This window comes from Geospiza fortis, unplaced genomic scaffold, assembly GCF_000277835.1.
Source record: "Geospiza fortis unplaced genomic scaffold, GeoFor_1.0 scaffold203, whole genome shotgun sequence".
NCBI classification, from domain to species: Eukaryota; Metazoa; Chordata; class Aves; order Passeriformes; family Thraupidae; genus Geospiza; species Geospiza fortis.
Genome location: NW_005054385.1, coordinates 2,464,616 through 2,478,938, shown reverse-complemented (window position 1 = coordinate 2,478,938; position 14,323 = coordinate 2,464,616). Strand labels below are relative to the sequence as shown.

General features: G+C 41.4%; 1 long non-coding RNA gene across 1 annotated transcript in view; it reads left to right on the top strand.

Moving 5' to 3' along the window:
- LOC115948366 overlaps positions 1–14,323 on the top strand; it is a 59,865-nt gene that overhangs the window by 42,682 nt on the left and 2,860 nt on the right. Inside the window, exon 2 of the long non-coding RNA XR_004082183.1 lies at positions 5,601–5,681. This is a non-coding gene — a long non-coding RNA (uncharacterized LOC115948366). The remainder of the gene's footprint in view (positions 1–5,600; positions 5,682–14,323) is intronic.

Below are 14,323 nucleotides of genomic sequence, written 5' to 3'. Positions count from 1 at the left end.
AGCTCTTTACTGCCCCAAAGATTGGTAGAGGTGCATGTTTCTCCACAGACAGTTATGGCCTGGAGGGCTGAGTAATCTCTGTATCACTTCCCACACTCTGCAGTCAGATTTATAAACAAGAACAAAAATTATTTTGTAATGGAAAAATGAAGTATTCTTTGACTGCAGTATTACAGGGATTAATTTTGGTATAACTTGTTTTCTTCAAGATCTTATACTTGCTTTGGATTTGAGTTTTTTGTAATTGGTGGCACTGGTTTGTGGTTGTTGGAGTTGTTTTGACTGGAAGAGTTTGACAAGTGTGATACTAAACTCTAGGTTGTTTTGATCAACATACCACACTATTCAAACAAAAAAGTCAGTGGTTGTTAAGATTAACAATGAAAGAAAGACAAAAGCATACAAAAATTTAGCAGAAGACCTTAAAATCACATGAGGTTCAGGGGCTTCCTGAACCAAATGTATTTTAGTTTCTGTAGTAACTGTCTTCACAATATTCCTTCTCTTTGACTGTCCCCAGGCTTCCCTGGGACATCCATCACATTCTAGAACCCACAGCATCCTGAGGCATGGATTTCCACAGCAGACCATTGCATTGGCTTCAAACCTGCCCCATCCCATTTCACTTGATGGCCCTTTTTTCCTTTCTGTGGAAAACAGAGTGAGCAGAGATGTCTCCTGGCTATTTCCATGATTTTACAGATATCTATTTGATCTTCCCAATGCCTCTTGCTCTTCCAAATGCAAGGATTCTTACTGAGTATCTAATATATTTTGTTTTTAGCAGTAAGAAGATGCCACTGACCAATTTTAGTGCTAAGAATTTAATCCTTTCCAAATCTAGTTTCTTGGAAATAAATTTATTATAAATTAAAATAAATCAATAATACATGTTGCAGATCCATGTATGAATGCCTGAATACAAATCTCATTTTTCCACAACATGAGTCACCTTCGTGTTTGACCTATGTTCTTTTCCCATCCTGTAGATCTTAGTGGGAAAAAAAAGTATTTTAGCTTTCTCCTTTTCCTTGTAATTTGGTGAAGTGACAGATGCAAATGTTAAATCCTGTTTTGCTCATTAATATCTCAAATATTCAGAGTCCCTTGAGACTATGTCCCAAATGGAACTCCTCTACCATTTTGGAAAGGTAACTATCTGTGACAACTATCTGTAATCTTAAAAAAGCAGCACACCTCAGAAGGACACATGTTTTCCTTTAAACATGCCACAATCACAATAAAACTAGTTCCAGTCTTTTCCACCTCTTTTCAATCCAGTTTCTGCAGTAAACTTTTTTGTTTAAAGCAAGCATTTTATTTTCTTGGTGCCAGGACCCTTAGAAATTTGTAATTTAGCAGCAATACTTGGAAAAAGGTTTTCTGTAAGTAGATGAACAAAGTAATGAGGAAGATATATTGGCTTACTCGTAGGAAAGTGCCTTAACAAATGCTCAAGTTAAGCATGTGCGTCCAATCCCACATTTTCAGTAAAGTACTGAATTAGAGGACTGTTTAAGTGGAGGATGACATGATGTCTAAAATCCTTGACATGATGGGTTTGGTAGGATTTTTGTCATCCAGTCCAGTCTTCTACTGTTCCAAAACCTGCTTACATAAACCAGGTACACATATAGTTCCAACCTTCAGTGTCTGGGATAAACCTAAATGCAATGAGAGGTGATTGCGGTGTGGTGGGGGGGGGGGGGGGGGGGGAAGAGTACTTTTGTTTTCATATTTCTCAGCCATAACTTGTACAAAATCAGAGGGTAAAGGCGTACACACTCAGGCTGTCTGAATGCCAGTGAAATGGAAATGTGAGCAATATTCCAATTTAACTCCACAGAAATCCACTAGTTAGTAAGTAGTTCAAGTATTTTAGTGCCTGCTGTTGCTGCCTACAGGGAAAATACTCTAAGTGCTTTCCCTTTCTCAAAAAGAAAAGGAGTTTTCATCTATCTTTTATAAGGCTTTCTTGTCACATCCATTATACAGCATGACACAACCAGCCAAAGGATCTATTGTGGTGGTTTCTGTTACATGTTTTAGTGGTAAGGTTTTTGTGGATGGTAGAATGCATACATATATACATGTGTGTATATATATATGTATATATATGTGTGTGTATGTGTGCATACAAACTTATATATAAACATATGTGTATATATATAGAGGCACTTATCAATCTAGATGACTTAGCAGTGAAGATTTGTGTCCCTTATGCTGGCCTATGAAGTGTCAAATGTGGGGTGTTAATGCCTACATATATGAAATCAAATATTTTTCACCTGGCCAGTTTGACATAAAAGGGCAGAATTATCCTTATTGTAAGAATATTAGGCCATTACTGGGGCAGCTTTTAGAACTACTTTATTCTGGTCCATGTCTGAGGACAAAACAGAAAACAAATTCTGGTTTTCAGACTCCATGCATGCTGTTAATATCACAGAATGAAAAAAAAGGCAAGAAATGTCCCTGAATAATATTGGAGTTTTAAGCCCATAACCATCTAATACCCTATTCACTTGAAGCATGGAAAGGGCTAATGCAGACTGGAGGATAGGAGTGATGATCCACAGATCACAGTTCTATATCAGAAGGATTTTTAAAGGTGCACAAAAATTGTGTATGCCTGCATGTGCATAAATGAAAACTTCTTCTGTGTGTGGAGACCAGTGAGATGTCAAGGTTTGTGACATTTTAGTTACTGGAAATTCTAATTTTCCTACTCTTTAACAACTTCAGCAGATCTGTTTGAGCAAGAGGAGGGCCAACAGGATGATTAGAGGGATGGAGCACCTCTCCTAGGAAAAGTCTAAGAGAATTGGGATTTCTCGGCTTGAAAAAGAGAAGGCGTGACCTGATTGCGGCCTACCCATACCTGAAGGGACCCTACAAGAAACATGGAGAGGGACTTTTGACAAGAGCATGTAGAGACAGAACAAGGGGAAATGGCTTCAAAGTGAAAGAAAGTAGCTTTAGATTAAATGTTAGGAAGAAATTCTTTACTGTGAGGGTGATGTGGTACTAGAACAGGTTGCCTGAAAGTTTTGGTTGCCCTGGGAGTGTCCAAGGTCAGGCTGGATGGGGCCCTGAGCGACAGGTTTTGGTGAAAGGTGACCCTTGGCAGGTTGGTTGGAACAAGATGGTCTTTTAGGTCCCTTCCAACACAGACCATTCCATGATTCTAGGATTCTATTCTGTGAGGATATATTTGTTCAGCAGTAGTCTTACATATTGCAGACAATGGGGACTGTGTGTGTAAAGGAAGATATACATGAATAATCAGCATGTAAGAGTGTGCAAAACATTACAGAACAGCTTAGTGTATGCAACATTTAGCTACTCTGCTTCTTCTGGCTTCATTACTCCAGCCCTTCCACCACCATTCTGGCGTCTAGTTCTTTGGCAGAAGTGGTCCAGGCAGTTTTCTACCTCTGTGTTTTGCTTTGTTTTTAGTGAGCTTGACATTAACTAATAATTTTTTAAAAGTTTCCTGATGTTCCTTGTAAATGTAATGTTTTCCTCCCAAAGTGCCTTGTTTGATGTCCAGCATAAGGATGATTAATTCTGCAAAGGCAGAATCTTATCATACACTCTTAAGGATGAGGCATGAAGGCTTGTGTCTTGGTTTGGAAAGACAGGAGTCTGCTGAGGAAGGCAGGAGCCTCCCCTGAAATGGAGAATGTAAACCCTCCCCACCCCTCCGAATTGCTATAATTTTAAATTAAGGGGCTCTCAGGCAAAACATATGGGAGCAGGAAATAACAGTTCTTTAATAGGGAGGAAAAAAAATAAAATAAACAATGCACTCCACTAGAACAACACTGACAGAGTCAGAACCCAACCTGACACCCTGTTGGTCAGGGTGTTGGTGGCAGTCCGATTGAAAATGTGGCTGCAGTCCTCCTGAAGTGTCAGGTGTGGTTCTGTTGGAGCAAGGGGGTTCTGTAGAGAAGGATGTAGTCTTCCTCTGAAGATCCAGGAGGAAAAGGCACCTGCTGTTCCTCTGGGGAATCTGGTGGAGAAAAGGTGTGTTGGAGTGTCAGAATCTCAGAGTGCATCGGGGTAGCAGTGCTTGGCTCCTCCCTCTGGGCGGAGCATCTCACAATGGGATGTTATAGTTCTTATCAGTCATGCACTGATATTCAATAGTCTGTTATCAGCGGAGGTCCCCTCCCGAGGAAGGTGTGAATGTGGTCATTCAAAGAGAGAGATGAGGCAAACTGCTCACTTGACAAGGTAATCAGCCATACAGATGGTAATGGAAAATATCTTGCATGCAATCTTCAACAGCTTGAAATCCCTGGAAAGCAGAGAATTCCCAGAGCATCAGTGGGGCACCTAGAAATAAGTAAGAAAAACTATTTTGTGGATTTAAGGAATCCCCAAATGTCTTCAAACCCAACCTTACAGCTACTGAAACGTTTAAATAACCAAAAGATGGGTTTGCAGATAAGAAATAAAAACCACTGTTCTGTTAAAAACAGAGGCTGACTGCCTTCATTTATTATTCAGTATTTCTGTCTTGGCTACAAAATCTAAAATGAGAAAAGACCTTGAGGAGAGGGAACCTCATTCAGGATGGGGATGGATGGATGGGATGGGATGGGATGGGATGGGATGGGATGGGATGGATGGATGGATGGATGGATGGATGGATGGATGGATGGATGGATGGATGGATGGATGGATGAGGAGAAATGCTCCCAAGAAGGTGCAGAAGGCTGAAAAAAGCAGCGAGTTTACCTGCTTAAGAGGAAGGTGTTGCGGGGGGAAAAGCAGATCATTCTCCTCTTGAAACACCTGAGAGAGTCTGCTGCTTGCTGAAGGGGACAGCTGGGCACAGGCGAGTGGCAATGAATGGGGCTGTGACAGCTCAGCTGTGGAAAGGACTCTGCTGTCCTTGGCACCACTTGGTCACTGCAGCTTCAGGGACCTGGTAAGGGCCAGCTGCTGGCATGTGCTGGTGACTTGAATGTTAAACACAGACAGCTGGAAGTTACCAATCCCATTTACTTTGTATGTAAATCCCATGCAATCTTGCTGAAACGTCTTCCCCCCATTGAGCCTAGGGAAAGCCTTACCACCAACCCTGCTGGGGAAAAATATGGTCTGCAGACTGCTCTCTTCCTCCATGATGCTACCCCTGCTTTTGTGACATCTTGCTGTCACACGAGTGCACCCCACTATCCATGGTTTTGGCCCCAGCATGTCAAATGGAAAATCACATCTTTGTCCCTTTAACTTCTCTCTTAGCTGTTATGCCTGTTTTCTCCCCTCCTCTGGGACTGTGCACTGTTGCTGCTCCGGCTGCTGGGAGCAAGCAAGGAGAATTTCTCCTACTGGCAAGTAACCAGGCAGTCTGGGGCTGGCGTCTTCCCAGGACGCTGCTGTTTGCATACCAGCAGGCAGAGGAGCAGGTGAAATGGGACTGATGACATCTGTACAGATGTGTTTGACTGCTTACATGCTGTTACGAATCTGCTACACTTAAAACCTCCGTTTCTCTGACGAGATATCTCTCCCTCTCTCTCTCTCTTTCTTCCCCCCTCTCTCCCTCTCTCTCTCTCTCTTTCTCTCAAAATTATTTTTCCAAGGAGAAAAGGAAAAGACAGACAGAAATAGAAGGCAAGAGACAACAGCTTGAGGACCAGATACTTCAGCTGCAGCATTTCAAGGTAAGGGACTGATGCCAGAAATGATGGATTGACTAAATCTGTTCATTATTAGACATGCAGATCACACGTCTGAAAGCTGGGAAAAGCCCACTCTGACATGAAGCAGCTTTCACTGCCGGAGCCTATCTCTTGCAGTGATCATGACCTGCCTGCTTTTCATTCCGTGTGTTTCATGCACAGGACCATGTTGTTTAAACGGTTTAGGAGCATGGAGTCGGGAGGGTGTGAGTGCAGGCAGCACAACAGTGCTGTCATTATTAAATGCTGTTATTTATTATCCATAATGATGAGACACCAATCGCTGTGGCTTGGGTGTGCACTGCATGGCTTCAGCCAGCACTTTCTGCCTGCAGAGCTGCGTTGGATTTCTCTGGTGCCTGTTGTTAGGTTTTGTGTGTGTGCACTGCAGAAGGAGTGTTAGTTAGCATGCATCTGTGTATGCGTGGAAAGATTTCATTGTAGGATGAAGTTATTAGGTGTGCATGGCATAATAAAATGGGCATGTATGTACATGCAGGGAAGGTGTTGATGCATATGTGTGTATTTACATGGAGAGGCGCCTTGATATTTAACAGGGTGCCGAGCAATCCCAGTCCCTGTTGGTCTCCATGACAGCTGCAGATAGCATCATTTGAAAGCCATCCTTGCTGTTTCTATTGCTTATCCCTCCTGCCAGGAGCATATTTGTGCATAGCAAAGATAAGAACAAAAACATACATGTGATCTTTTTGTAACCGGTGAGAATTTGTGGGTCAGATCTTGCTATATTAGTTCAGTAGGGGAGCCTGAGGAATTTCGGTGATTAAAATATATGAGAAAAATGATTAGAACTGGACAGTTTATCCTCATATCAAGTGAGCCGAGCTGTGTTTTTAAAATTAAGATATTTAGGCTGCTTGTGGAATAAGTCTGTGTGTGTGTGTGTGTGTGTGTGTGTGTGTGTGTGTGTGTGTTTGAACAGTGCATCTGCATGAGGAGCTGATGTGCAGAATATCTGTGCACACATGCACTTGTAGACCACACTGCAAGTTATGCTACAGGCAGGATAATTCTCCTGCCTCTCCAAGACCCTGCAGTCATGTCTGCAATTTATTCCTCTTTTTCTGGTAAACACAATGCAGTTAAGTCCAAGTAATTGATATCAGCCTACACAAATGCCCCAATCAAATTTACCACTAGTCTGTGGATGTCAAACATTGGTGTTTCCAGTCAAAGATGCGATTGCATTTCTTTGGGGCAACGGAAATTGCCATTTTGCTCAGGCTTCCATTGAGTACAGGCAGGGGAGAATTTTTTCAGATAACTATAGGATGCTGCAGCAGAGCAGTGCAGTACTGTTCCAGTACCTTCATGATACTTGTTTTTTTTCCTTTTTGCTACCAAGCTGATGACTCCTTTTAGCATGTTAACTGTTTCCAAGCTAACTGCATTATGATTCTTTGTGAAATTCTTTAAGTAGAGCCTTTTGGATAGACAGTTCTGTCAATTTTCTGCTTCATCTGTTTTACTTTGATATAGCTGTTGCTATGTTTTATCATCATCCCTAGGAAAAGTAAAATCCCTTAAGGTGGTGCAGTGGGATCAGCCCCTCAGCTGATGTAGACTGGCATTGACTTCAGCCCTGCTATGTTGATTGCCACCAGAGAAGGTTTAGTTTTGCTGCATGGATTTTTTCAGAGGCACACATGAAAAATAGCTGTGTCCCTTTATTTTTTAACCCACAGGCTGGAGCAAGAGCAGTAATCATAGAGGAAGCTAATGGGAGATCAGGGCACAGAAATTTAATGGCAGAGACATTTAAAATGGCAGCTTTTTCAGCTAAAATCACAGCCAGACCTAAGGACTGTAATGCTGTGTGCGAGAGTGAGCATCAGGATATAATAAGATCTACACTACCTCTCTATTCAGTGTCATCACTTGTCACCAGAGGAAAACTGTGCTGCTTTAACAGGAGTGGTCATGGTGACTGCTGCTCTATGAGCTGTCTGTACCACCAAGCAACTGTCTGCTGGGAGATCTGAATGAGGTGATAGCAGAAGTCTAACTGGGATTGCAGATCTCATCTTCATTGCTTCTAGAACCTTCCTAAAATTAAAATAATAAACATGTTTTAAAAAATGGAGATAGAGGCACTGACTGGTAGTGTTTCTGTTTCTCTTTGGACACAGATGAAGGAAACTGCATTTTTGTTTCATGCATCATTCAGTGTTCTGGTTGCTTAGTGAAGTGCTGACCAACATTTTATTTCACCAGCCAGTTTGATTTGCTCATTTGCAAAACTGTGTATCCTCCTGCCACCTCCCTAATGCTCTCCCTCACTTCATCCTCCTTGTCCTCAGCCTCTCCAAGGCAGGGACTCCAAGTCTGATATTAATATAGTCCCTCAGTCTGATGTGGCTCCCCAATCTGACACACCAGACCAAAATAAGTGCATCTATTTTCCCTCAGAGTGCTAAGTAAACATGATTCATTTCCTGAATTATGTGGATTTCATCTAATTCTGTGCAAGGCATACATCCAGTTTAAAAGACCAGGCTTTCCTAGGAAGCCCCTGTATTTATTCAAAATGCTGTGAGGCTGTTGATGTCCATATAGAGTGTAAGGATTTCATACCAGTGTTCATTAAAATCTGCTATGAAGAAACCTTTGAAAATGAAATCTGGGTTAATCCTGTGTCTGCAGTATCTGGGTTGATCCCACAAGCATAACAGCTTGAATTCACACAAAGACATTCATGCCAGTATTCAATGGGTTTGCTTCATTTTTGTGCAATGTCAGAGTAATTTTCTTTTTAAAATGCACTGTGTAAAATAGCATGTTTGGTTACCTAATAAAGGTTCTGGAAGCCATAGGGTTTCTGTTAATTTCAGAAAATTTTATTCACATTGGAAAAATATCTAATAGAAATAATTTATTGCAAATGTTTATGCTGATTACCCACAATTTTCAAGTTGCCAATGCCAATTAGACCCCTGATGAAATGACTTTACTACCACTTCATTTGTTTTTCCCTTGTTACTTCTCTGGCTGAAAATAAGGCAGCAGCAGGTGCTGTCCCACTGCTTTAGGCAGAGCAACCCAGCAAACACTAGACCAAGTAAAAGTCAGCACTGAATGTGAACAAGGCTTTGGCAACACATGTTACAAAGGCCCCTGAGTATGAGGCCAGTGTGGAGGACATCAGAACAGAAGTGTAGCTCCACTATTAATGGTATATGTGAGATTCAGAGTTAATCAAGTAAAACCTATCAAATGTGAAACTCTGGAGTAGAAGAGAGGGCTCTAAAAGCTGAATTCCCTTTTGCTGACAGTGAAACCATATCCTCTCTTCTGTGAATCACTGCAAAGTAAGGACATTGGTAGGCACAGACTGACTGTGTAGTACCTTGGGGCCATTGGGGCTCTCTGTTGAAGGCAGGAGGTGTATTTGTCTACATCACAATCTGGTGCCTTCATTGGAAAGGCCATAGGTGTTGGAACAGGTATGAAGATGCTCTGAAACCCCATTTTTTGAGATTGAACATGCTCTTTTGCTCTAATAAGAGTCAATTTACAACAGCTCCCCTAAACTCACATCTACTCCAGTCCTTAATATGAAAGTAATATTTTTTCTTCCGTATAACACAAGGTTGGCAGATAGAGTTGTAATTTTGTTGTTGTTGTTGTTTAACAATAGATAGAGTTTAAACTTCATGCCTCAGCAGTTTCTTGGCCATGTGCCTGTGAAAGGGGCATCCTTGTCCATGGGAACTGGAGGTGTGACCAGCTTCTATAGTTTAAAATCAGAGAAGTGGTCAAAATTCACCTTACACCAAACATATTTTTTGCAGTATCCATCAAAATTACTTGGTTTCTGGAGAAAGACTGAAATTTATTTTGATTGATTAGTTGAACTGGGGAATACAACCTACAAGCAATAACTTCTTTTAAGAACTTGTTCAGCAAGGCAGCAGTTGGGCAGACCTGTTTTAACAGAGATGTTTACTATTTTGAATAAACTCCAGAATAGGAGTATTTCTTCCAAAATCTGACTACCTCTTTTGTTAGTGGAATAGAATTTCTGTTAATGTTGACTGTTTGGTGCTCTGTTTGGTGGCCAATGGTAATAAAATAAACAAAATAAACAAAACCTCCAAATTAAATGAAAAATTACTTCTATGCTGTTACTTTAAGTATTACAACTACAATAAATCTATTTTCCACAGTTATATTAGTTCTGGAATAGTGTAAATATTAGGGACTTCCTTGTTTTAAGATCTGCTTCTTAAAGACTGCAGTTCATAAGCACAATCTAAAACATAATTACATCTTTACTCTCAAGAAAGCTTTTTCACATTCTTATAGAGATTTTGTTAGGGTATGGTTTTAGCTGAAACTATCTTATCTATAAATAAATTTCAATTTTATGTTTCCAGTTATATCACTGTCCCAAATTTAATCTATTCTTAAAAGAATTGCTGCCAGAAAATATAAATAGATATGTCTGTCTTTCTCTTGATATATGTACAACATCATGGAAAAAAAGAGATAACTGTTGCAAAGGAAGGAATTTTGTTATTTCTTTATCGCGAATCCCTTTATGATTTTCAAGTAAATTAATCCTTAAACCAAATGGCAACTCAGCCAAGCACACAAAAAATGTTTGATGGTGTTATACAGTCTCCATTCCCTACCTGGTCAGTGCAATATTCCCCAAAACCTAGTTTAGAGGCAAGGATGTCATGTAGAACAGTGTTAAATGCCTTGCACAAGCCCAGGAAGATGACATCTGTTGCTGTTCCCTTATTCAGCAATTTATGGCTTCATCATAGAAGGCCACCAAATCTGTCAAGCATGATTTGCCCTTAATGAGGCCATGTTAGCTGTCACCAATCATCTTGTTTTTCATGTGGCTTAGCATAGTTTCCAGAAGGATCCTGCTCCATGATCTTGCCAGGCACTGATGGGAGTGATTGGCCTGTCATTGCATAGTCTTCTTTTTTTTCCTTTTTAAAAGCAGAGGATATGTTCCCACTTTTCCAGTCACTGACAACTATAAGCCTTCCATAATTTCTCAAGTAAAGTGAATAACTTAGCCCCCTCTTCAACCAGCCCCCTCATCAGATCCCATGGACTTGTGCACCTTCAGGTTCCTTAGATGTTCTACCACAGTGAGTGGTTCTACATTCTCCCAGTCCCTCCCTTTGCCTTCTGCATCCTCAGGCAGTCTGTTTGGCACACTTGCTGGTGAAGGCTGAGGCAAAAATGTCATTAAGCACCTCAACCTTCTCCATGTTCCAGGTAACCAGGTCTCCTTATTCTTTCTGGAGAGACTGAAAAATTTCCCTAGGCTTCTGTTTATCACCAGCATGTCTCTAGAAGCCTTTTCTGTTGCCTTTGATGTCTCTGGCCCTATTAAAGTCCATCAGGGCTTTAGCTTTCCTGACCTGATCCCTGGCTTCTTGAACGTCCCTTTTTATTCCTCACGCGGAGGAATTGCTTTCACCACTTGTCCTTGATCTCTCATAGGCTTTCTTTTCATGTCTGAGTTTGTCCAGGAGATGTCTGTTCATCCACACAGACCTCCTGGTGTATTTACCAGGCTTTCTCTTCATGGGGATAATCATTCCTGAGAATGGGAAAGGTGATCCTTTAATACCAACCAGCTTTTCTGGGCACCTCTTCCCTGCAGGGTTTTATTCTATGGTACTCAACCAAGCAGATCCCTGAGGAGGCCAAAGGCTGAAGTCCAGGATAGTGAGCTTTCTGTGCACCTTCCTTGCTTTCCTAAGGATCTCAGACTCCATTTCGTGGTCCTTGCAGTCAAGGCTACTCTCGAGCTTCACATTTCCCACCAGCCCTTCCTTGCTGGTGAGCACAAGATCCAGCATAGCACCTCCTCTCCTTGGCACCTCTATCACTTGTTGAAGGAAGTTATCATCACAGCATTCCAGGAACCTCCTGGATTGGTTATGCCTTGCTATTGTCCCTCCAAAAGGTGTTGGGGTTGTTGAAGTCTCCCATGAGGAACAGGGCTTGTGAGCACAAAGTCATTTTTAACTGTCTGTAAAGAGCCTCATCAGCACTTTTGGGACATGGAGAGGTTCAGAACCAATTCAGAGAGAAATTTCCACTTTGAGAGCACAGGGCACACAGATCCCTCTTTGTCCTATTCTGTGATTAGCACCTGTGGGCTGGTGCCCACCTTATCATGAGAAGTTTGTTTCCCACCAGGATTTAAACTGAGAATCAAGAGGCTCTCTTCTGGATCATAAAACTAAGTAACTGTCCCCCGTTCAAATCTTTCAGTAATAAGAAAATATAATTTTAAAAAATAGAATTGTTTATCCAGGTCAGCTACACAAACTGTTTACCACAGAGAGATGAGAGCTTTAGTCCTTTAACTCGTGTTCCTTATCTGCTTGCGTGCCATTGAAACACAGCTGTAATTATTCTGGTATGATCCCTCTACGAGTTGTGCTTTTATTTAGGAAAAATATTATGTGTGAGTTGTGCTTTGAACTGGGGCAGAGGTCTCCTGGGATGATCATGTAAATAAACATACCGTACAGGCAGGAGTTCCTTGAAATGCATCAAAATTAGCAGTCAGGTTTCCAGCAGTAACAAAGTCCTTTGAGCACCTCATGGCTACTCCAGCGGATTTTGTTTTAGCCAGCTCAAGGAAGCTTGCAGCTCTCTGCAACCTCAGCCCCTCCCAATGGCCTGAAACATGTTCAAAACCAAATTCACATCACATGAATCCAGATTTTTAAAATAATGAATATAAGAAATTTTAAGACTACAAAATAAAGGAATCTCTGAAATACAACTTTTCTTCTTGCCTCTTTTGACTGATGTGTGTATGTGAGAAGGAGTGATAAACTGAAGCCAAGGAGAGACTGAATATAGAGGGAAATTATTCTTTCGGGAGATAATAATGCAAAACAACTCTGGCTCTGGAGTAATGATAACTTGCAAAACTTATTTGTTTTGAGGGGAGAGATTTGACAATTTTTGAAATCTCAGATTATTAACTATTCTAAAAATATTTATCTTTTTATTAATTTTTACTTCTCTCACCGCTATACTTTACTTTCTTCATAAACATTGAGTGAGTACCTGCAGGGAAAACCAAAGCATACCTAAATTTCTGGCACCAGGAGGTAAAAGTGTGGTCAGTCTTTTCATGTGTGTATCTTTAAGAGGGGGTCTTATTCAGTCTTCAGTCCAACCACATGAAGGCCAGAAACTTCAGCCAGCTTGCCGCTATTTTTTATTCCAACTCCAAAATTCCGTGGGAATCAGATACATTCTCATGGAGTTAAAAAGCAATTTATGTGTCACCAGAAGCAGATTTATCCTGTGCATATCTTCATCCCAATACACTTGGATTCTTGACGAGGACAGAATCCCATGCCCTACCTCCAGGACACTTGCTCCCAAGCTGGGCCACGTGGGACCTCATTGTTGCATCCCCTTTTGCAAGCTATGTCCCTGATGGTATCTGCCTGCTGAGGCAGCCCAGTCTCCTCATCCCTTCCCTTACCTCTGCTGCAGTCACTGGCACTTGTTTATAATTTATTCTGATTATGGTGCTTAACCCTGCCGCAAGTGAAATATTAAACAATTGAACAGAGCCATCATTATCATCCTGCAATGAAAAAGTCTGAAATTTTACATAGGCTTCCTAAAGAGACACAGAAAAATAAACCCTAACTCTCCAACATAAAACACAACTCTCCAGAAGGGGTATCTTCCTGTTACTTCAAGCAGAACTTTCTGATAGACTGGATATTTAGAAAACATATGTAGAAAAGAAGTTGTGTTTGACTTAACGTCATCTTAGTGTTCATTGTGTTTCATCTCAATGTCATCTCAAGACTTTAATGAATGTCAGAAACACTGACCTTGTGTTGGACCATACCTGTGATCCCTGTCAGTGAAACCAGTCTGTACAGGTCAGTGCTCTGTAGCTGATGAATGATCTGAATGAGAGATACTCAAGACAGATACAAACTTTGGATCTGCTCTTGTAGAATCTTGACAATGTATTTTTCTGTAGTGGGTTTCCTTGAAGCTAAAAGAGCTTAGGTTTTAATTTGTCTTCATTATTACCCACTGCTGATACTCCAGGCTGGCAGTGATGAAATTGAAAAGAGGTGTGTCAAGGCAATTAGAAAGGACTTCAGGGTACTGGGTCAGGTAGTTGATAGGGCAGGAGCTCAGGTAGTGTTCTGCTCAGTCCCTTTGGTAGCAGAGGAAAATGATGAAAGAAACAAGAGAATCCGCATCATCAACAAGTGGCTTAAGGGTTGGTGTCATCAGCATAATTTTGGATTCTTTGATCATTGGGAAACTTTTACAGCATCTGCTCTGCTGGAACCAGATGGGGTACATCTCTCAGTTAAGGGCAAAAGGTTTTTAGCTCATGAACTGGCAGACTTCATTGAGAGGGCTTTAAACTAGGTTTGAAGGGGGGAGGGGAAGCAGCTGAGCTATCTGTACGCAGACCCAAGGGTTGCAAGGCTAAGTTAGGGGTGAAGTCAGTAGCCCAGCTGAGGTGCATGTATACCAGTGCACACAGCTTGGGCAACAAACAAGAAGAGCTGGAGGCCATGGTGCAACTGCAGAGCTATGATGTAGTTGCCATCACGGAAACATGG